General features: G+C 43.0%; 1 long non-coding RNA gene across 2 annotated transcripts in view; it reads left to right on the top strand.

Moving 5' to 3' along the window:
* LOC118081821 (uncharacterized) overlaps positions 1–24,518 on the top strand; it is a 37,559-nt gene extending 13,041 nt beyond the window's left edge. Inside the window, exons 2-3 of one of the 2 annotated variants that reach the window (XR_004692130.2) lie at positions 20,157–20,302; positions 23,752–24,518. This is a non-coding gene — a long non-coding RNA (uncharacterized LOC118081821). The remainder of the gene's footprint in view (positions 1–20,156; positions 20,303–23,751) is intronic. The other variant, XR_004692129.2, reaches the window with a different exon arrangement.
* Positions 24,519–24,880: the final 362 nt, after the last annotated feature.

Genomic DNA, 24,880 nt, shown 5'->3' on the forward strand with positions numbered 1-24,880 from the left:
GTTTGGCATTTTTACATAGCACTCAGTAATACACTCGTCAATCCTGGAGGAATAGTAAATGCTCACACCATCTGTTTTAATATCTAATTTAATGTCTGCCATCTAGCTGACCTTCGGGTTTCGCTCCTTAGTGGAGACCATCAATCTGTGCAGCTGGCAAGCCGTGCTCTGTGTGTACCTGACAAGTGGGTTTTTGTTTCTTTAATTTTCAAAATCCCTCACAGAAAAGAGGGGAGGGGACACCCAATATAAACTATGCAACAAAAGAACAAATGTTTTTGTTGTTGTTTGTTGTTCTTTAGTCGTGTCCGACTCTTTGTGACCCCATGGACCAGAGCACGCCAGGCACTCCTGTCTTCCACTGCCTCTTGCAGTTTGGTCAAACTCACGTTCGTAGCTTTGAGAACACTGTCCAACCATCTTGTCTTCTGTCGTCCCCTTCTCCTTGTGCCCTCCATCTTTCCCAACATCAGGGTCTTTTCAAGGGAGCCTTCTCATGAGGTGGCCAAAGTATTGGAGCCACAGCTTCAGGATCTGTCCTTCCAGTGAGCACTCAGGGCTGATTTCCTTCAGAATGGATAGGTTTGATCTTCTTGCAGTCCATGGGACTCTCAAGAGTCTCCTCCAGCACCATAATTCAAAAGCATCAATTCTTCGGCGATCAGCCTTCTTGATGGTCCAGCTCTCACTTCCATACATCACTCCTGGGGAAACCATAGCTTTAACTGTACAGACCTTTGTCGGCAAGGTGATGTCTCTGCTTTTTAAGATGCTGTCCAGGTTTGTCATTGCTTTTCTCCCAAGAAGCAGGCGTCTTTTAATTTCGTGACTGCTGTCACCATCTGCAGTGATCAATATGCAGTAATATTCAGCACACAAGGAATTTGTATGTGTCAAGTTGCAGCCGAGCTACAATGCCCCCGAGATAGTACACTAAAAGAAATGGGCAAAGCTAGATGTGGGCACAAGTAACCACTTAAAGTTCTCCATCCTATCTGGAGTAGGGTGTGGGAGTGGTCATTTCACCAAATCTCCCCTGTGTTGTGGGCCTGTGCCCTGAGATTTTTAAGAATCTAGCCAGGCCACTGCTTTTCCTTAAGCACCTGCACCTCAAATCCAATAAATGGGTGGTAAAATCGGAGCGATGGGGGAGGCATTTCAGCTCAATGCTATTTAAAACCTTTAAAAATAAAACCTACGAAAATAAAAACAATAACAACTTTCTGCCTACCTCTGCTTGCGAGTTTCTGGGAAAGTTAACATTTTTAAAGCTCTTACAGACCATTTTCTTCTGCACAGTTTACACTCTTACTTACAACTTCTAGGCAGGTTTCTTGTGATGTATTTTGTTTGTTACAGAGGGAAAGGAATAGAATATGAATCATAGCATTTCTCTCCACTGCATTCATTCATCTTCTGGCAAGGCTTTGTCCATGAAACAAGAGCTGCAAATAGCGAAGGGAACAACTGAGACAAGCCTTGGGGGTCAACTAAGGAAGCAGCTTTATCGGCAAGGCAAAATGAATCTGGAAAGGTGAATCGTCTTTCTGGGGTATCCAGTCAAGTACACAAATAAACTACTATAAATTATTCCCAGTTTAGACCGCTTCCTGAACTTGGCCCAGAAAAAAATTGGCATGATGAGGAAGAATAAATTTGACCATTCCCCCACCCCCATTTCTTGTTTTTCCAGTACACTTTTATGCACTTTCTCATGATATACACATGGCGCATATTAACCCACGGTGCCCTCAGACAGCACCTACTGCTCCTCCCAATTTGGGGGAGGTGGGGCTGTTGTACTGTTAAGAGTGCTGAGCGCAAAAAATAAGATCATAAGAAAGAGTCTGATGGATCAGGCCAATGGCCCGTCTAAGCCAGCATCCTGTTCTCACAGTGGCCAGCCAGATGCCTACAATCAGAATCCGAGCATGAGAAAACTCTCACCTCCTGTGGCTTCTAGCAACTTGTATTTGGAAGCATTGCAACTCAGACCATGGAAGCAGAGCATGGCCATCATGGCTAGCAGCCATTGATAGACTTATTCACCATTAATTTGTCCAATCCTCTTTTAAAGCCATCGCAAATTGGTGGCCGTCGCTGCCTCCTGTGTGAGTAGGGTTGCCAGACTCAATAGAGGACAGGACTTCTGTGCCTTTAATTGCCCTGCTCTCTTTTGAGTCTGGAAATCTTAAAGAGAAACCAGAAGACCCTTTGCTTGGAAATTAAACAAAGGGTCTGCTAGTTTCTCTTTAAGGTTTCCAGACTCAAAAGAGAGCAGGGCAATTAAAGGCACAGAAGTCCTGTCCTCTATTGAGTCTGGCAACCCTATGTGGGTGCAAGTTCCAAAGTCCAACTAGGCATTCCACCAAGAAGTACTTTCTTCCATCTATACAGAATCTTCTAACATTCAGCATCATTAGGTGTCCCACGACTTTTAATGCCAAACTAGGTTGCCTGCTGCTTTGATTTTTCTTCTATGGCTCTTTTCTGTTGCCATGGCAGTTTCATAGATTTCCTGATGTGACCCTAGACACACCTTATGCCCTTATACACATGTATCTTTCCTTGATAGGCATTTATTGCTGCGCCACTATGTGCGTACACATCCTAAATATAACTGTTGTGTGATGCTCCCAATGGAAGAACCAGATAATTTAGGAATATCTAGATAACTAGGAATAATTTAGGAATATCTAGATAACTAGGAATAACTTAGGAATATCTAGATAAGTATAACACCTGTAGGCTACTCAGCACAAATCCAACCTCTTCCTATTATTATTATTATTATTATTATTATTATTATTATTATTATTATTTTCATGTTACTTAATTGGCAACCCCAATTCAAAGTGGGCAGCATCATTAGCCGGCCAGATTGTATCCACCGAAGCTTTACTTATTTTCTTATAAAACTTCATCTGTAAAAACAAGGATTTTAGCTTGTTCCCCTTAATCTCTTAAGCTTTTCTCGAGTTTGGATATTTCATCGGTTATGTGGTTCTAATTACCCTAGAGAAAAACCCAGGGGAGGGGGAGGGGGCAGAGAGACCAAGAGTTTTATTTCCTTATAAAATGGTAAGTGGTGTATTAAATCTCAGTACTTTTGATCCACTCATTAAATACTTTGCTTTGGCTCATTCTCACACTTGCCAGCACAAGACCAAAATCTACGAGTTCCCTTTGAACCTCTCCCGTTTGCCAAATTTTCCAGTAATGTAGTAATGTGTCCCTGAAGGTACCGGCTGTTCCCAATGCAAACATCTGCATTGAAAACAGCAGCAGAAGGAGAGATTATTAGGAACAGTATGGATTTCGTATGCTTTGTATTCATCTGCTTATAATTTACTTAATTACCAAATTTCACGATCTCTGCTCAGTATTTTTTTGCGGGGAGGGGAGAAATTAATCAGAGGTAAGGTGCTGGCTCTGCAGAAGACTTACTTCCTCTAACAGAAATCATTTCCTGAACGAACTTTCTGAAATCTGTCCAAATTCCACAGGTTTATATTATATGTTCAGTTTCCTTAAATTCAATCTCATTTTGTTGTTTGACATCTGCTCTGAAACTATAGACTCCTTTGTGAAATCTTCTGAGGTTAATTGTAGATTAACTATAGATTGCCTAATTAGGCAATAAGCTCCCAGGCACAGCAGGAGTTTTTGAAGATCCTGTTAAATGCAGAGAAAGGGGTTAATGAGTGGTCTTCTGGGCATGTCAACCAATGAAGGATGAAACTATAAATGAGCAAATGGAGAGATGGTGTAACAGAGGCTAAGAATAGGATCTGGGAGATCAGCATTTAATTCCCCATTCAGCCATGAAGCTCACTGGGTGACCTTAGGGTGGTCACTCACTTTCAGCCTAACCTACCTCACAGGGTGGTTTTGAGGGCAAAATGGGGAGCGGTACACTACCTTGAGGTCCTTGGGGAAAAGGTAGGGTAGAGATGCAATAAAGAATAGTATTGTCAGCAACAAATGAGACCTCACCTCCTGATACCCGCTGCAATTGTGTGCCCCTTTGAATTCTTGCACAGTGACCTCTTGCTCAAAGGCAACTCTGCCTGAATTAAGCCCAAAATCTTTTCCTTTCTAAGTAATGGAAATCTCTCGTTGTGGCTATTTGTGGTTTGGGACTGATAAAATAGATTTGGGGTGTTTATTTTTATTTTACTAACTGCAAACTTGGTGAAGGACTTGGTAGCCAGGTGGTGGTTGTAACATGGTAGACACTTTCCCACAATATAGTTCCACACTGCTCCGGAAATATTTAGATTTGCATGCCCTGGAACATTGGCCTAAAGCAGGCATGGCCAAACTTGGCCCTCCAGCTGTTTGGGGACTACAGTTCCCATCATCCCTGACCACTGGTCCTGTTATCCAGGGATGATGGGAGTTGTAGTCCCAAAACAGCCGGAGAGCCAAGTTTGGCCATGTCTGGCCTAGAGTGACCACTGACCTCTGACTAAAGCACCTTCATACATGCAATTTACTTGCTGGGACAGGAACAGTCAAGTTGGTAAAGACCCCAAAGGTCTTTACAGCATTGAATATAGTAGAAATGCTAATTAATTTAAAGGTATGTTATCTTCACACACCCCTCGTCATTCATGTGCAATACCATATAGCACCTCTCACATGAAGAGGTACAGAGGTGCAGAACTAGGAAACCACCAGTCTTTCTGAAGTTCACTGACAGATGCAATTGGGCTACTTGTACACCGCTCAGTATAGATCAAGGACAAAAAGCCACTATCTGCTCTATCAGTATCGGCCCACAATTTCCCTTGATTTTGCCCAAGAGATTGATGCAGCTCAAGGTGAGGTGGAGAAGGACAGCCAAGATTTTAGCTGATGACTGATAAAATCATTCAGGTCAATTTCCATACATTTTGCACACCACTAGCACTATTCGGTGAGTAGTTCCAATCCCCTGTCACTATCCCCATTTCCCTTCAAGAGTTGGATGGATGACTTTTGAGGCAGGGAGCCTGCTCTTCTCACTTTAGCTACCCATGTAATTTAGAATTCAGGGAAATCATGGTTCTACATTGTGCAGAGAGTCTACCCTAAAAGCACAGGCTCCTTGCTGCAGAAGTTATCCCTCCAAGTCATGGAGGTCAGTAAGAATGGTGAGAAGCATGCTCATTCTCCCTGTCCCCCTCCCATGTTGATTTAACACAGGGCAGAACACCTGAATAATTATGCCTTTATGCATTTACCATGGCTTACAACCCAATTAAAACTACCAGGTTGAGTTTCTTCTGTGAGTGCTTGGTGGAGAGTCGGAGAACATGCAAGCACTAGCATACCTAAAGGAAATGTCAACATCAACGTGCCAATAATAAAGAACAGAGCAGTGTGTTCATAAAAAGGAGTAGGGGTGAGTGAATTTGCCCTATTGCCCTATTCTTCATTATTGTGTCATGGGTTGGCTCTTCCCTGAGTTCTACTGCTTTCCATAGGCATCTGGTTGACCACTTTAAGAACAAGATGGTGGACTACATGGGTATTTGACCTGATCCAACAAGGCTTTTCTTACCCTCTTCTGTCCTTGATTATAGCCCTCTACTCCTTTCTGTCATCACTACTATCAACAGTAAGACAGCTGCAACAGAAGGCAGAACTCCAAGGTAGCAGGAAGTAGAGGAGAAAGGCCAGTAGCAAGGGGGAAAGAGTTGACATGGGAAGTAGTATACAAACCACCACCACCCACGAAAGCCTGAGAATCAAACAAGAACAGCCTCTCCTGTCCAGTGACCTGAGAGAGAAAGAGACAGTGGATAGCTACTACATCCTTTTATGGACATAGAAGTACATCAAGTGGGATGATGGTGCTAAAATTCTCCACCATTTAGCATATGATGAAGAGGACTATCCATCATCTAGGATTTCAGTAAAGTTTAAGGGAGAAAGTGCTTAACTGTAACCCAGGTTTATGATGCTCAGTGTCTGCATTTGGTAGTGGGATCCATAATCAAGGTAGAAGGATCCACTTCAAGGTAGAAGTGGCAGATATCACTAGCATAACCTGCTGAAATTTCCTCTCCTACCCAACAAGGTGGGGGAGCCCTGCCCCGTTTTGCACCTGCCCACTGCAAACCCAGGTAGACCAAATTCATTAAAGAGATATGAATCAATCTTCCAGGAGCAGTTTGCTATGGCGCAGAAGATATTGCCAATTTTGTTTTAACTGTTGAAGTCACACAACAGTTCTGGAGTAGATACAAATGGCCATATTCAGAAGGGTAGTATCACATTAAAAACTACCAGTGGTGTTTTATTCTGGTGCCTTCGTAGCTGTCTGTTTGAAGGAGCTGGGAGTCCAGCAGAGGGCCCACAATATTTTTGCTGTGGTTGTCTCACCTAGGATCTGAGAAAATGTGTGTCAACCCAGTTCAAACCCAGTACCCTTCTGCTTCAATGGCTCCAAGATTCGAGTGATGCATTTGAAAGATGCAACAGGTTAAATTAAAATGTAACAATCTAATTTATACCATCTTTTTCTTTTCTTTTCAAAAGCAGGCTTGCAATAAAGAGTGTTTCTGCTTTAAAAAAATAAAGTAGGAAGCATTTTGTGAAATACAAAGAACATGTCTTCCTGATCCAGGAACAAAACAAGAAAGAGATAAAGAAAAGCAACTTCCCAAAGCCCCATTGCTTTGCTTCTCGAATGAAGAGTAATGTCACCAACAAGCACTGAAAATGTTGTTGTATAGACAAGCAGCCCATTTTTGTTGCATCTGCTTAATTAATGCAGTGGAAAGTGTCAACTCTGCTTGGTAATAATGGATTAGGAAATTATCTACATGCACTCTTGAAAAGCTTCAGGCAAACAGCATGTCATAAATTGTCAGGGCTGCTACTGCCTATAGTTCTGACTCACATCGAGAGGGGGTTTTTTATTATTGAAAAAGGAATACAAAAAGGACTACCTGCCTATCACTGGAATAAAATCGCATGAGCTTTTAGAGAATCGATACATAAAGGCAGTCATCCTCCTTCCTAATTCTTCACATTCTGCTTTGTTCTCAAAGCAAGTCATCCCCACGTATATTTCTTCCCACCCAGGGCAGATCCACACAGCCAAAATGGGATGTTCAGATGTTCAGGTTGAATGGGTTCACCTTACAAATGAGAATCACATGACAGGGATCAAAGCACAAGTGAGGGGGCGATGTGAGCTAGCTCCTCATTTTGCCCAACCTACACCAGCTGGTTTACCTGATAGCTGGTTTACCTACACCAGCCGTACATTTGGAGAACATGAGAGCATGATAAGTGGCACTCTGGCAATCAATCCATTTCTCCTAGGGCTCTGTGCACTTGCTGCTTTCACCAGGGTGGGCAGGGGCTTTCTTGGAGGTCTTCCCTTATATGCCTCGGCTGTTGACTCTCTTCTACAAACCAAGGACTAGGCAATGGAAAGAGGACTCTGGCATGGTCTCTCTTGATGTCCCCACTGTGGGGAGTGGGCTAAGAATCCCTCCAGCTTGCACAGGAACGAGTCTGAACTATTTTCAAATGATGCAATGAGCTAGCCCTGGGCTCTGTTTTGGCTGCTTCCTTGATCCTTCTTTGAAACTTATGACTAACAGGAATCCCCTCATGTAGCCCAAGGCGCTTCATGCTGATTGCTCCGGATGCACATTCATTCTCTCTCATGCAGAAACTTCAGATATTTTAAAGGGTGGAGGGAGTTAAAATAAGTTCATGCAACCTTCAGGCCTCATCCCCACCTCTCAAAAAATAGTATTACTCCGTGTTGGGTTTTGAGTGCTAATAGTTTGTTTATGTTGCAGGGAGCTGGTGTTCTGGGTAGTCCATTCAGCCTGTTTGGAGTGGGGTTGCACTCCCCCTAAATATATGCATTTGGGGAGATGCTCCTGAATCTGGTGCCCTCCCTGTGTGGCTGCAGTGGCCAGGAGTCCCTTTTATCACTTCTGATTGATTTGGCAGCTGCAACTTTTCCTGGAGAAGGCATATTCGGGACAGCAGTTATCCATGTTGTAGATACCTCTGGGTTGGACGGTTGCAATCATCTCCACATGGAACTGCCTTTAATACTTCAGAAACCTTAGCTGATCCGATATGCAGTAGCACTGGCAGATGGGAACATATAACTCGATGTAATAGCAACTTCCTTTATTACCTGTTTGTTTCCTGACTCAACATAAAGTCCCCATGCTGACCTTTAAAGCCCTAAATGGCCCAAAGGTGGGTATTAGGTACTTATACTACTCCTAGATAGACCTGTCTGAACTCTGGGGTTTCAGAGGCCTTGTTTCCAGTGCCATTGAATGGTGTTTTGATGTGAGCATGAGAGATGGGACCCAGTGCCCTGAATCTGAAACACACTTCTTATCTGAGTTGCATTTGCCCCCCTCTTTAAACTTCTTTATGGCTGCTTGGGCACGCCTGTAATGGTTAACCAAGTGGTAGAAACTGGCAATTGCAGAAGCAAAGTTATACTCTGTATGTCAGGGGCTCAAGGCTGAATTCCTTTCTTGGCAATCTCCTAGGCACCACATGCAGGTGGTGGGTGGGGCCAAAGTTAAAAGTGTGCAGAGCAATGAATGTAAATCCTACCTTTGTACAGCAGGTTGGTTTCCGCACACATTCACAAACCCCTCTCCCTTTTCCACGCAGGCAAGCAAAAGGCATTGTCAGAGCTCTAAGACACTTGCTGGCTAGGCAAAAACACACAAGGAGGGTGTGTAAGAAGGCCATTGAGAGGTATGGCCAGGTATGTCACCTAGGGAGAGTTCCATGGATCAGATAGTGAGGCCCAGAGGGCCAGATTTGACCCCTGGGCCTGAAGTTCTCTACTTGTAATGTATGGGGGTGAAAGAGCTTTTGATTCAGCAGAGACACCCCCTAATTGTTATGTAAGAGGAGATACTACTTTCTTTTATTCCCCCTTCCTTGTACAGGTGCCCACCCCAAAAAAATCTATGGCATCCTGTCAGTGGCTGTGCTGAGGAGCATGGAGGAGGCTGCTGTCGAAGGGAAGGGGAGAACATCACCTCCATAAAATCAAGAGCTGCTTCATGAGTGGGACAGCAGCATTGGAATTTGCCAGGGCTGCATTGATTTCCTACCTTTAACTTAAAGGGATATTTTACTGTATGAGTGGGTCTATGCAATTCTGTATGTTCATGAAGCCACGAAGGGTGTGACTACGAAAGAGCAGAGTTCTTTTTAAAAAGGGGGGGAGAGTTTTCCTAACTGATTGAGTATAAATCCTTTAAATTAATTAGTCGATTGATTGATTCTATTATTATTTGTTAATATAGGGAAAGGAATGCTGGTTTAGCAACACATTGCGTTTATCCCTCTGGGTATAAACTTTCACATGGCTGTGAATGGTGTTTTCTTCCTAGATAGTTACTGGGAAACAGGTATCAGCTTTCACTTTTGCCTTGGACCAGCTTCAGCGGACACTGTACAAGAACCAAATTATAAAAGGCAGCTTTAACCAGAATCCCCGTGGAAAAGAATTACCTGCTTAATCAGTTCAATGTGTGAGGGGATGGGAAGGTGGGCAAGGGGACTTTGATGAAGGCCATGCATAAAGCTGTTTGTTTGGGTTTCAGTGAACAAAACGTTGTTTCCTTTGGGACTGCAATCCACAATGCTTCTCAAAAGGCACAAAGTAAAGTCTCTCCCCCCACACACACACACAGACATTCTTGATTGCTAATTATAGTTTCCTAATTATTGTTGGCACTCAGATATTTTCCATTTCCTGGTTAATAGTGTATGAGATGAAATGCCACCTGCATTCCTTTGTCTATGGAAAAGCAAGATGTTGTACGAAAACAACTGTTTGGTGTGGAACGTTCTGTTCTTTTTGACACCAGAGATGTACACTTTGCTCGGTGGTACGTCCTCCTTCTTTTCTCATGGGAACCATTCAGACAATATGTGTGCGCTTTCATCTCAGTCCCTACATACATTGCACTTGCATGATTGCATCATCCAAAGGCTTGTTTTTCTCGAAGAAATGGGGAAAAAATCTGGATGAAGCCAGCTTTCTGGGAATGTCAAATGAGCTTCGGGTGAAACGACTTCTCAACAATTACTTTTTGAAAAGTAATTATAAGGCATGGAACAGAAAGAGAAAATGCTGAAGTGAGACACGACTTATCTCTGCGTCACATTATTTACCGTTGTGGAAGCTTGGAATAATAATAGCTGATTATAGGACCATCGGAGCTTGACAGGTGAATTTGTGAAAGGAGCAGGTTAAACAACCATCATGACTAGAGCTGGGCCAGGTAATGAGACCATGAATTCATGGCTGACCTTCCATACTAAAAGCCCCCTGTGTGGTCTCAGACTAGGGGAAAGCCTATAGCTCAAAGGTAAAGAAAGCATGTATGGAAGTGAGAGCTGGACCATAAAGAAGGCTGATCGCCGAAGAATTGATGCTTTTGAATTATGGTGCTGGAGGAGACTCTTGAGAGTCCCATGGACTGCAAGAAGATCAAACCTATCAATTCTTAAGGAAACCAGCCCTGAGTGCTCACTGGAAGTACAGATCCTGAAGCTGAGGCTCCAATACTTTGGCCATGAGAAGAGAAGAATCCTTGGAAAAGACCCTGATGTTGGGAAAGATTGAGGGCACTTGGAGAAGGGGACAACAGAGGACGAGATGGTTGGACAGTGTTCTCAAAGCTACGAACATGAGTTTGACCAAACTGCGGGAGGCAGTGCAAGACAGGAGTGCCTGGCGTGCTATGGTCCATGGGGTCACGAAGAGTTGGACACAACTAAACGACTAAACAACAACAACAACAACAAAGAAAGCATTTGCCTTGCATGCAGAAGGTTAAAGGTTTCAATCCTCAGCATTCTCCAGGTAGAGCTGGCAAAGACTCCTTGCCTGAAACCCTGGACAGCTGCTTCCAGTCAATGTAGACAATATTGAGATATATGTACACATAGATGCCAGCTCCTGGGAGTCATGGCACTTTGGGACTCCCCCCCCCCCCGTTGTTGTTGTTTTAATGGGGCGAAGCCACTTCAATGTTCGACTCTGCCCCCTGGCTCCTCACATGCAACAATTTTTTGTATCACCCACACACAAAAAAACCCACTATCACATACATGTCTGGACATGCATAGAAGCAGCTTCTGGTGCCGCTCTGCCCATGTCTGGGCACTGGAATTCGGGCAGCGCTGGCACCGGAAGTTGCTTCTACACATGTCCAGACATGCGTAGAAGCGACTTCCGGTGCCGCGCCGCTGCTGATCCCTCTTCACAGAGGCGTCTTACCCATTAGGGTTAGTGGCACCCTGAGCCACGGCGTGTGCCCACTAGGGGCTCCCAGCAGCGGGAGTCAGGATGCAGGAGCATAGCAACGGGGGTGCAATGGGGGTGCATCGCCCCGGGCAGCATTTTTGGGAAAGAGTGCCGTTGTGTCTGCCCCCTCCCCCGCCAAAGCTACTTGGCCCGAATTTGTTTTTAAAGTTTCCCCCAAAAGTTATACAAATCATGAAAAGGCCTTCGTTAGCTACCCAGATTCTCATAACATTCCTCATCACGTTCCTACATAACTCAGGCATTTCCTCACAGCTTTACAACTTCCTGTTGATGTCGAAGTTCTTGGAAATAAACAGGAAGGGTGACAGTAGTCTAAGGAAAGCACTTGTCCGCCACTTGTACACACTCCCCTCTCCTGACAAACTGCTGATTTTATCACCAAGGCCACAAATGTTCAACTATGGGAAGACAGTGGGAAGTAGAGTCTTTATGTGTTCACTAAATAAACAGAGGAAAAGGAATAACAAATTAAAGTCTCATTTTTTTAAAAAAAAATGGCACACTGAGACACAGCAAATCAAGTGGCACGTTTTTTCCAACGGACAATGACAAGGCATGATAAATTACAGAACCCAGAGCAGCCAGTTCATTGCCAACTGGTATAGATGCCTGGAATGTTATTTACCCTTAAGGAAAATGTACCTCCCTACCGAAGAGTTCGTTCTAACTTTTTAAAAATGCATTTAATGTTATAAATTTATCTTCAAAGTTGGGATTATTTGGTCCGCAAAACTCAGAAGAATAATGAACATTTGGCACAGCTACATCTGGTTAGCGGACTACATTTAATTTGGTGGGTCACAAGTTGCTCTGACCTGCGATAGACATTGCCAAGTTGGAAGAATGAAGCACAGAACAACAGTAGTGCTGTGTCTCTTATTTTTCCCAACCATTCTCCATCAATTTTCAAGAAAAGAAATGGCATTTCAAAATTATGAAAGGGGAGAGAAAATTTCTGCAAAATTCTCACAGAAGGGATGCAGAGTTTTTGTACGGTATGTGCTAAACTTACTTTTGAGTATGGGAATTGGGAATTGCAGATGAACATAAATGGCCATTTTCTGTATAAATTAGTCATTTATTAAACAGAACGTTGCATTATAAAAAGGACTTATATAAGTGGCTCTGCACTGGCATTGGTGCACCTATAAAATGTTTAAAATGCCCACAGGAATTCATATAATCCAGGACACAAAGAGCAAAATGTCAACAAGGTGCTAAATGGTTCTTCTCACCTAAGTGAAGGAAATGGAACAGGTTGGCCAGTTTATGCTGAAGTGTGAAATCAAGAAAGTGAGATAGATGGCTTTGTGATGGGCCATTAGCCACTTCATTAACTTTCTCTTTAAGGTGCCACAAGACTCTTTGTTGGTTTTGCTGCAGAAGACTAACAGGGCTACTCAATGAAATTCATTAACTTTGAAAGAGAAGGTAATTGATTTGTAAATATTAGTTGATGGCTGAGATATGCCAGTCCTATGAGATATGACTATCCTACACTATAATATAAACAAGCAAACGTATCTTGCTGAATCACAGAGCAACAAAATGGAAGAAAGTCTTGTGCAAAATAAACCAGTTGGAATGGAAAGGAAAATACCATTTGGTGGAATGTTCAAAGGAATGTCAGAATGGATTGACGCCCATTTGAACATTCCTAACATTTGGACGCCAGCTTCCCCAGCTCCCTGTGTTTCAGCTGAAATCTGGCGAAAGATGTCACCAAGTGACTCCTTGCATGATGCTTTTTCAGATCAGGAAGCAGTCAGGAACAGCTACAAAGCACTGGAGAAATGTTTGATTTCCATCAGAAGGGGAGGGGGAGCACCACACTCAGCCATAGCCTTGTAGGGAGGTAAACTCAACCCTACAATCATATAAATGAATTCCAATGCACCCTGAGAATGAGGGGACAAAAAATATGGTCATCTGAGCTCTGCCATTTAGCTACTTTTAGTTTATGAGATATATATTTCATGGAGGGCAATTTGTTGTTCTTGCTTTATATATGTTAAACCTTCATATCTGTAAGCAAAATATTGTCTCTTAAAAAGAGGGGACACCATTAGTATTGATCTATTTCATTGTATGAATATAAAATACATTAATAGTAGGCAAAGAAATGTTATATTGCAGTTAATTTGGCACATCAGCTCACATTGTCATTCATGATATTTCCATCCCGTTCTTCTTCCAAGGAGCACAGGGCAGGGCACATGACCTCATTTTAATCTCACAACAACCCTGAGAGGTAGGTGAAACCGAAAGAGAATAAGTAGCCTGGGGTCACCTTCATGCAGAGCTTTGAACCACAGCTCCACACTGGCCCACTTACCGGTAACCAAAAGAGAACAATTTGGGGAACTTTTGTGTTTCTTTTTATTCAAAAGATAGTGAATGTATTTCATTGTAAAAGTGATCAATTCCTTTTTTTACAGCTATTCACTGCAGAATGTGTGAAAGGCATTTTTAATCATACCATCCATGTCCAATTCTCATTTACAAAATGCAACAGTCGGAAAAAGACCAGCTTTGAAACAAAATGCATCTATCTTTGGTTGGCTCTGTTTAGCAGCACCATGGGTCATTTGTTGTTTCTGACACAGCAGTCTAATCCCATCGTTTATTCAATTTCTCCTTAGTTGTTGGCAAATTGTTTCTGCTTCCAGCACTTGGCAGCAACAAACATATATGCCACAACTTCTCTGTCTTGACCTCCTCTAATTTCTGTATTTGCTAATAAAACATAGCAATGGTTTGGCTCCTAAGGGAAGTCAACTAAACTTTGCAATCCTATATATGATTACTTGGACATAAGTTCAGTGAAGCTTACTCGCAAGTAAGTGGATATAAGACTGCAGCCTTAAGAAAGTTCACAGAGGGAAAATCTCCATTCTTCCTCCTCTCCCCTACAGCTACCAAAAAGCTTCTCCAGAGGCTCAGAAGGGCAAAAATGAAATGAGGTGGGGGGGACTGCTGGTAGACATGGGGAATTGCAGTTTTTTCTGTCCCCCAGTAGATCCCCAGACCTCATTCCACACATGAGATTTTTCAGGGTGCACAGTGGGCGACTATGGCAGGGCAGTAGGGGGTGGGGAGCCTGGAAATTCTCCTTCCATTAACTTCATTATGTTAATTTATTTTACACCTGATGTCTGCCAATGTGACTAACTCATTATACTTGCGATCTATCACCAATACCACTTACTTTGGGGCATGTCCAACATGTGTAAGGTTGCAACTGGCATCTGAAATTATTGTGATGATGGTGATATTATCTGTCTCCTGCCCATCTTCTCATAAGAGCCCAGAGTGGTTGACCACCAGGCTTTCTAATCAATTTTACTCCAGCAGCATTGTCTCAACCATAGTTTTTGTTCTGAATGCAGTGCTTTTTCCCCCCTAAAAAATGTTTAGGAGTACTCTCATTTTGACTTAAGAAAATCACCATTTTATAGTTCAAATCGGGGAAAATAAATACAGTAAATGGACAAAAGTACAAAGATTCACAAAACGTTTAGGGGTATGTGTACCCCTGTGTCCCCCCCCCCCAAAAAAGCACTGTCTGAATGAATAGAGCTGCTACTATACAACACAAGAAAGGATATCACCTGCACAGCTTGACTCAAAAACTAATTTGAGTAGAAAAGCGAAAGCAAAATACATCTAAATATTACAGGAAAATAAGGTATCACTTTAATGCAATGTGAAAATATATAAATGTGGCCAAAATAGGAAAAATTACCAAGTATTAGGATAATTGGGCCAATCAACTACTCATTCCGGGCATCTCCCAAAGCTTACATATCTAATTGTCAGCTCCCCACTAAAGAATTTTTGGGATAGTTAGTTTTGCTTCCATTTTACAGATGCATTTGCACTGAAAGATAGTGACTTATTCAAGGCCATACTGGGTGTATACCCAAGTCTCCCTGATCAAAGGCAGTAGTTCTCTAACCATTGGATTCTCTCCCACTCTCTGAATGAACCCCTCCCATTGCAGGTAATATCCTGGATGTACACAAAACTTTAAATTGTTTTCTTGGATGAAAGTCCTCAGGGTTTCAGTGGCTCCAAAGTACAACTTGTATAAAATATTCACAGAAAAATGAAAGAAGATATATCTGCTGAAAAAGTTCAGAAGTTGATTTCCAATGTGCTAGTACCAGAGGTGAACCCCACATTGGCAAATCATGGAGAATCTTTCTCAAAGTGGAGCTGCTGATCTATATTCTGTAAGGTGAGTCTTCATCCTACCTGGTGAAAAGGCTATACCAACATCAGACACTGGCTTCCATCATGGTTACTACCAGATGCAAATCCCCTTAGTGACAACTTTGGACTCTGCTCCAAAATGGAGAAGCTGGCCTATCATCCGAAATATGACCATCTATTGTCTTTCCAGTTTTTGCTTTCATCTTAACGAATGTAACTGTGAATTAGCCATACTCAAAATGAACACAATCTCTTCTAACATGACCTAATGAAAGGGCTAAATAAATCCAAAGAGATTAGCCTTTTCATTCTCCTATGGGAAAGTGACAACATTAATGGTGTGTTTTCCAGGCCAATAGGTTTTCTGCATTTATTTTTATTCAGTCTTGTGAGACATTTTGTCAGGTCTTGTGAAAGTTAGTTGAACTTTCCCCCTCCCCCATGGATTGCCTGTCTTCCGCTTCACTCACCCCCACATTACATTTTGCAAGCTATTATCGACCGCTGTATCTCTCAATAGTTTTTAAAACACAGCAAACGTTTTAGCTTGTTGTTCACCTTCCTATTGAAGAAGAAATCTCCATCCTTTCATATATCTTATTCACAGGAGATGGAGAAGATAAAGCTACCCCTTTCGATCTAATGGAGCCATAACTAAACAAAACAAATCTCTTCTAAACCCCATCATTGTCTTGCCTCTGCACACACAGACACACAAAGAATTTTGCCGTGTCAGCTCTCCTGCTCATTTTAATTAAACAGTTCAAAGCCACAAAGCATTATTCAACAGCAAGTAGAAGCCTAGTCATATTTGACCAATAATTCCCATTGTCTCAATTAGCTTATTTCACCTTAAAACATAAAAGTCTTTGGTTTTAATGATAACTTGTGGGGGGTTTTAATGCACTTTTTCTTCAGGTTTGCCATGGCTGATCTTCACACTGACTCAGCTCATTATTATCTACACCAGTGGTTCCCATGGTCCACTAGAAAAATTGCTGAGGCTCCTAGCAGAACACTTGGTTATTTTTCTGCCTGTGGTAGCAATTTTAATATGTTGTGCTAGATGCTGTATGGTTTTTTATTGTATATTTTTACAGACTTGCATGGAACCATCTGAATGAGGTTCATGGACCTCTGATGGTGCATGGACCACAGTAGGGGAACTCCTAGTCTGCATTGACTCTAGGGGTTCAGACAGGGGGTCTCTCCCAGTCTAATCCTAAAATGACTCCAGGGCCTATTCAACAAGGATTGTAGCCTTGCAGCCAGAGTGTAAGAAAATGTTTGAAAATCGTTAGTGAATGGGGAGAAAGTTTCTCTCCAAAATAACCGTGTATCTTTATTGTTCACTGCTAAATTGCAATAAATCTTTGCTAAGCATGCCTAACATTATAAATTCAATTAATTATAATCATAACGCTCCATATATGCAGCCACTTTGCATTAGCATTGATTTCATAAAAACCTATTATATTAAGAACTATCCAATTTTTAAGTAACAATGACTATAATGGTATTGAGATACATGTACCCTGGTTTTTGCAGCTCCAATAAATCCTTCCATTTCCATTTTATGATCTGGATAAACTGGTAAGACATTTACATTTATATTTATGTTCCAAATGTGGCTGTCACTGATCAGGCTGGGAACACATTAATCTTGATTTTAATTATCAAAGTCAAACAAAGAAACCTTTCTTTCAATTGTAACCGTGTGAGGCTGAAATCTGCAGCTGCCTGATATCTCACAGCACTGCCCTATCGGAAGCTGGACAGCTTCCACAACAACATACAATGGAGTTTACTTTATTTCCCCCTGAAAGTCACAGGCAGTTCAAGTATCTAATCCACATCTCAACATAAGGGCCGCACTGTTTATTTAACCCCTGGAGGGTACTTCTCAGTTGCCATCTTCAGGTGCCTTTCTTTGGATCAACGATGAAGGGACAGAGAATAAGACTGACTTTTCAAGTTTCAAAACCTCTTTAGTTACATCATGTGTGCATGCTATTTTTTTAAAAAAAAAATTCTCCACATCTACACTCTCCATCTGCTTGCCTATCCATCTTTTTATACCAATGCCTTTCTTGAAACTGCTGTTTAGAGAAAGGAACACAGATTTTAATATATCCTAGCATCCAATGGATTACGTGGTTGGGCTGTGACCAAGAGCATGTCTTATGAATTTTGAATTATTGGTCAGCTTCCCCACTTAGTTCAATAGGAATATTCGGGGTCATTATAGCTGAAGATGGTAAGGCCTTCCAGTGCTCTAAGAATCACTTGAAAGTTAAAACATTGCCACTTTTATTCACATCAGTTTTAGCAAGTACATTTCTTGCAGCATTTTTTTGCCCTTTTAGCATTTCTTCAGTTCTATCCCTGTCATCTTTCTGTGTTACTGATTAGTCCTGAGGTCTTATAATACAGTCATACCTCATGTTGCATCCACTTCAAGTTACATCTTTTCAAGTTGTGGCCCGTGGCAACCCGGAAGTACTGGAATGGTTACTTCCAGGTTTCGCCTCTTGTGCATGTGCAGAAGCGTTAAATCGCGCTTCATGCATGTGCAGAAGCACTAAATCGTGCCAGGCGCAGGCACAGGCGCGTCACTTCTGGATGCGAACGCTTCAAGTTGCGGACGTGCCTCCGGGATGGATTACGTCCACAACTCGAGGTTCCACAATAATAAAAACACCTTTATCTCAGACAGCCAACTTTTGAAAGTTGAGATAAATTACACTTGAGACAAGTAACTACAGTGGTACCTCTACTTATGAATTTAATGCGTTCCGAACACACATTTGCAAGTCAAAAAAAATTGTAAGTCGAATCCCATAGGAATGCATTGGGAGAAAAAATTCGTAAGTCGAAGCAACCCTATCTAAAAATTCGTAAGTAGAAAAAATCCTATCTAAACCGCATCCAAGATGGCGGACGGAGCTCCATTTGTAAGTAGAAAAATTCGTAAGTAGAGTTATTTGTAAGTAGAGGTACCACTGTATTTGCAATTACTGTACAGTTTTAAGGGCAGCCCCACATATAAAGTATTGCCGTTAAGAAGTGATGTACATACACCACAGTATTCGGTGTTGCTCTTCTGAAGTAAGTGGGGGAGCTGACAATTAATCCAAAATTCGTAAGACATGCTCCTAATCAAACCCAACCAGTCAACCATTGGAGACTAGGATATATTACAAAGCTGTTTCCCTGTTTATTTTAAAGGAGTTTGGCCCCACCCAGAGTAGGCATTCCTACCACTCCACAGCAGATGGTCTCTTGAGGCAACGGATGAGTAAATTCCCAAATAAAAGCCATCTTCAGGAACCACCTTGAAAAATAGCAGAACCACTAGAACACAGTGCCCATGAATTTCCCCAGAAGAACAGTATTGAAAAGCCTCCAAGAAAACTGACATCAAATTCCCCACATATCTCTCCAGGCATGGGTCATGTACCATGGAAACCATTCTCAGTACCTCTTTTGGTTACCACTGGAGTAACCAAAGCAGGCCAGTTTGATGCCTCCCTGAAAATAGATCTAGAAAATGGGTGGCATTCAACTAAGTTTCCTCAGAGTAGGCCCACTGAAATGAATGAGCAGGACTAAGTGACATCCATTAATTTAAATCAGTCTCCTCTGAATAAAATTTAATTGAACACCACTCATTTATTTATTTATCGACTGGTATCTATTTCATCCAGAAGTGCATGGAGCTGCTCAGCCACCACCTACTCAACTACTTTATCCAAGAATAGAACACTGGGCACTGACCTATATTCATCTGAAAAATGAAGGTTTTGCATACCACCTCCTTAGGGGAGCCTTCAGATCCCCAGAACGACCCTTACTGCCAGGTGCACCTGGTGGATCCCTAGTCCCTACTGGAATCTGGGGTCTGTATCATCACAGGAATCGCTGATGGCTCTTTCTCCAAGTCATTCTCTTCCCTAGCTGGCTTGCTTCTGGGCACAACACCCAGAAGAACTGGAGGGTTCATCCCCAGAACACAGACCGAATGCTAGAACCATAGGTCCTTTCTATGGCAGAACTCATCTCTTGAAGGTATGCAACAATACTAATAAGAATATCTGGGTCAGGAGTAGAGATGGGGGACATATTTGACCTACCAAATTTGCATTTTCAGAAACAATGTGCAAACTGAAACACACAACACCCATAAAAATTCGCAATTCACAAAATTTTGCAGTGCGGCTCTCCAGCCAAGTAAGCCAAGCAATGTGTTAAAAATGCATATACTAGGATTAAGCAGGGCTTTTTTCAGTTGGAACTCACAGGAACTTAGTTCTGGCACCTCTCAGATGGGTACAGTTGCCATTATAAGAGAAAAAGGGAGGCACTCGTGGTAAGTTCTGGCACCTCTTTTTCTAGGAAAATAGCACTGGAGTTAAGTAAACATAAAAATGCATATATTGGTGACAATAGCATACAAAGATGCATTTTATTAGGGGATGGGGTGTGTGTGTGTGTGTGTGTGTGTGTGGCAAAATTGCATACAAGATTGTGTAATACATGTTAGGGGAAAGTCTCACTGAAATGTTGATGAATTTTCATGTTTTGTTTTGTTTTTTAATTCACAAAGTGATGTGGAACTGTGGAAGACTGAACTCAAGAGTGGAAAATGAAATCAACAGATTTGTACATCTCTAATCCCTCACCACCAAATAATCCCAATAAACAGCCATTCATTGGAGGAAACGTTCCCAAGTCAATTGCTATTATTTCCAGGTAAACTTGAGACATGTCTTGTAATTTAATCTAGGCCTGGAATGAAACCAATGGAAGGACAGTGTAGATTAGATATCTCCTCTCTATGGAGTGCTTAGATGGGGGTCTTCATCTCTCCTTACAATCTGGCTCTTAGTAAGTCTTGCATTCCCTTGTTACTCACAAAATGCCCCACATTCTGGCAAGCAGGGATTCATGCTATTTGTATTTACTTGCCTTGGAATACAAACTTCTAAAGCTGGTAATGTTGTTGTTGTTGTTTAGTCATTTAGTCGTGTCCGACTCTTCGTGACCCCATGGACCAGAGCACGCCAGGCACTCCTGTCTTCCACTGCCTCCTGCAGTTTGGTCAAACTCATGTTTGTAGCTTCGAGAACACTGTTCAACCATCTCGTCCTCTGACGTCCCCTTCTCCTTGTGCCCTCCATCTTTCCCAACATCAGGGTCTTTTCCAGGGAGTCTTCTCTTCTCATGAGGTGGCCAAAGTATTGGAGTCTCAGCTTCAGGATCTGTCCTTCCAGTGAGCACTCAGGACTGATTTCCTTCAGAATGGATAGGTTTGATCTTCTTGCAGTCCATGGGACTCTCAAGAGTCTCCTCCAGCACCAAAATTCAAAAGCATCAATTCTTCGGCGATCAGCCTTCTTTATGGTCCAGCTCTCACTTCCATACATCACTACTGGGAAAACCATAGCTTTAACTATACGGACCTTTGTCGGCAAGGTGATGTCTCTGCTTTTTAAGATGCTGTCTAGGTTTGTCATTGCTTTTCTCCCAAGAAGCAGGTGTATTTTAATTTCGTGACTATTGTCACCATCTGCAGTGATCAGCTGGTAATACTCAGCCCTATTAACAGCTGAGTCGCATTTTCCAAGTTTCAAATAATGCTTCAAATAAAGTCATATGTGAAGTAACAAAAATGAACAGAGAGCACTACACAAGCATGCACATGGTCATTTTTCCTCACTATTGAACAGGTGACAGCTCACACCAAGTGTACATCTGAGGTAAGGTGCCCTGTGCATTACATTAGGTAAGCTTGAGGCCCATTTCAGAAATTAAAGACTCACATACAAGTTTCTTTAATTCACCTACACCAGGTTGTATCCCTAACTTCCCCTCCCTTTCCAAATAGACCCTTTGGGGATTTGGAAAGAGGTGAGAAGTGCATTTTTCATGCCAACCAAAACTGACTACATCATAAAACCGTCAGTTTCGTCGAAACTCAAGGTTTGGGATTTAGTTGCACACCTGAGGGAAGAGTTTCTTTCCAGATGCCAACCGACACACACCAAAATGCACGTATCTTACAGAGAGGTCTCCTAAAGGACTACATATCATGGTTGAACAGTATTTTCCTCTCTCTTAGGTTCTTAACCTGGGATTTGGGGTCCTTGGGACCAGGAGAAGTTATTAAACACCTCACCGTCGTGTCATGGCTTTCCAAGGGAATGGGTTGAGCTCACCTGGTATCAGACCAGTCCCAGATAAACGTGACCTACTGCTTCCTCTCAAGGTGCACTTGGTGTGTGGGTGGGCAAGAGTGAAAGTAACTAGGAAGGGTCTTGTTGCTCAAAGAACCCCTTCTCTCATAATACATGGGTCCTCAATGCACTTGCACGCACAACAATCTCTCTGTGGTGCTGCTGCTGTTGCTGAGGGTGATTTCTTACCTTCCCTTCAGCCCAAAGTCCCAGTTTAAAATGACAAGTAATCACAGAAATAGGCTGTGCCCTAAATAGGTGGCAAAAGTCAGAATAAAGTGTTTTCAGAAAAACCCCAAAACAGTATAATGAAGGCGCTCGGTGCAGTTCTGTGGGGAGGGAGTTCCACAGAGAATGTCGTCTTCCTGGCTGCTACGCCACTTCTTAGGGCAGTGGAACAACCAAGAGAACCCTTTGCTGATCTTAGCACCAAAGAGGGTCTGTCAGGAAGAAGGTGCATACTGAACATATAGAAGGCACCTTGGGAGGAACAGAGCATATCATAATTATAAAAGGAGAGCACAGAGTAAGTATAAAAGGAGGGCCCAAGTTCAAAAAGTTAAAGAAACAGTGGGCTGATGCCAGCTTGCTCTCAAGTTTGGCAGGAGGAACAGGGCAACCAATTCATCGTGTCCTCCCTCAAAGAGGGAGACCTGGAGACTGACCACCTGTGTTGTGGGTGCGTAAGATTGGTCAGCCACAACACCCGATTTGCAGTTCCCTCGATGTTGGGTTCAATCTGGCCAATGGGGCGCAGTCCAAACGGATCAAAGGACCTATATATACTCATGCACATGACCCAGAGCTTCCTCTTTCGGCCAGTGCATTCGGAACAAGCTAACAGCGTGTCCTCTGTGCAGCCGAGAGACTTACCTTTGACGGATCGTCCTGGTGATTTCTTCCCTTTATCCCCTTCTTTTCCATTAATTTGTTCCAAAAAATTTTCTTTCCCCCTTTTAATTTGACCCCTTTCCCTTCCCTTCTCCCTAGAGTGGCTTTTGCCCCACAGGGCTTTCAGCCCCTGAGCGCTCCAGGTTTTCGGAGCCTGCCACTACCCGTTTAATTATTTGCTCACGGGGCACTTTTTTTGCAGCGAATTCTATTCTTCAATTTCAGCTGCGGTTGCAGCTTCGGGGCCTTGTAGCCTTAACGAAGCATTGGGGCGATTTGCGATTTTCGCTGTTTGGGGCTGCTCCATCCAGCCGATTGCATTGTTGCCGTACTGAGAGTTCCCTCTCCATTAAAACAGCTATTTCTTTTTTGCCCGTTTTGCGTAAAGGCTGGTTGGGAATTTCCTAAGGGAGGGAACCGCCCCCCCTCCTTGGCCAGGCCGCCATTTTGAGTTCCCTTCTGCATTGGGAGAGGTTCAGCCCCACCTAGTTTTGGCGGGAGCGCCATCTTGTTTTGGCGGGAGTGCCTTCTTAATTGGGGGGAGTGCCATTAGTATTGTGGGAACATTGATTTAATACCCCCCCACCCAGTCACGGAGGACCGAGATGCCTATTAAGAGGGTGATTAGAGGTCCATCTCAATCACTGTATTCAGTACCAGCCCCAGCATATGCTGGATCGCTTGGGTGCAATTATGGCTAATATTGGATCAGACCCTGCTGCCATGACAAGGTTCAGTACAGAACTTGAGGGGGGGGTAGCCTGATTCTCAGCCTGGCCCCTCCACGTCATCCACTGTTTTTGAGGCTCATGGTCCTTTGGATGTGAGCGAGGGGAGCAAGGTTTATGACCCTTCTGGGGTCCTGCTTTCCCAATTTCAGCCTTCTAGGATCCCAGTGCAAGCTAGTCCTTGGGGTTGTCCTAGGAGTACGGGTGCTATGGTACAGCGGGCCTTTCGGTCCAGGCTGCCTCGTTCGCAGTCAGCACCCCCAGGGCCTGGGGTCGCGGGGTCTCAAGTAGCACAACATATGGGGGGAGGAATTTTTCCGCAGCCAAGCTCCTCACATGTTTTTAGTTCTGTGCAGGTTCGGTCGGCTCATTCACGGGTGGCGCTCAATGTCCAGTCTTCCGAGGAGGATCTCCCGGTGCCTAGAGTCCCTTCATCTGGTGGCAAGCAGCCGAGGAGTCATCGCTCCAAACACAGGGCCAAGAGGCACAGAGAGAGTGATTCCTCCTCATCTACTGATATGTCTCCTCAAACCTCTGATCATGACTCAGACACAGTCCTGGGTCTGTACTGGGGTCACAGTGAGGGGGCTTTGGGCCTTCCCAGGTGTGCATGGCAGCGTAGAGCCAACACGCACAGGGCAAATCGTTCTCGCCCTGTACAACCACTCACTTTCTGTAATCAATAAAGTTGTGGCCTAAATTCTGCCAAAAACCAAACTAAAATTTGAGTCAAATGTGTCTTCATTTAGGGGGGAGGTCTCTGAGTCAGAACACGCAACAGTAAGTTTCTCATTGGTCCTTTTTTTTGCAGCCTAACACAGTGTAGCACATTTGACAGAGGGGAATAAAAATGGGAAAATGTGACATGATGGAGAAAAGCTTCAGAATAGCTGCAAAACAGCTTCTGAGTAGAGCAGGAGCATTTAATTTGAGAATTTTAGCATTCTAGCCACTGAATCCTTAAAAGTATATACAGTGGTACCTCGACTTACGAACGACTCAACAACCAAATTTTCGACTTATGAATGGGGCAAATGGTCGAACGCTTACGAATTTCTTGACATCTGAACGGATACCGTGGCGGTTTTAGATAGGGTTTTTTCGACTCACGAATTTTTAGATGGGGTTGCTTCGACTTACGAATTTTTCCATTTCCAATGCATTTCTATGGGAAATCACATTTCCAATGGCGCTTTTCGACTTACGAATTTTTCGACCTACAAAGGTGCCTTCGGAACGGATTAAATTCATAAATCGAGGCACCACTGTATAGTCATTCATTAATTGCTATTGCACTAGGTCTTTGAGTGGTAGTGATAGCATTAGAATTGTGCCCTGGAAATGACTTATGGGGCAGGGTAGATGAATGGGAAAAAAATTATTCAGTTATAGTACATGTTCCTGATGGATAAATTGGTCAACAGCTGACAAAAATCTCTAGATTACTACTTTTAATCTTGTACAATCAAAAGATT

Source organism: Zootoca vivipara, chromosome 3, assembly GCF_963506605.1.
Source record: "Zootoca vivipara chromosome 3, rZooViv1.1, whole genome shotgun sequence".
Classification (NCBI taxonomy): Eukaryota; Metazoa; Chordata; class Lepidosauria; order Squamata; family Lacertidae; genus Zootoca; species Zootoca vivipara.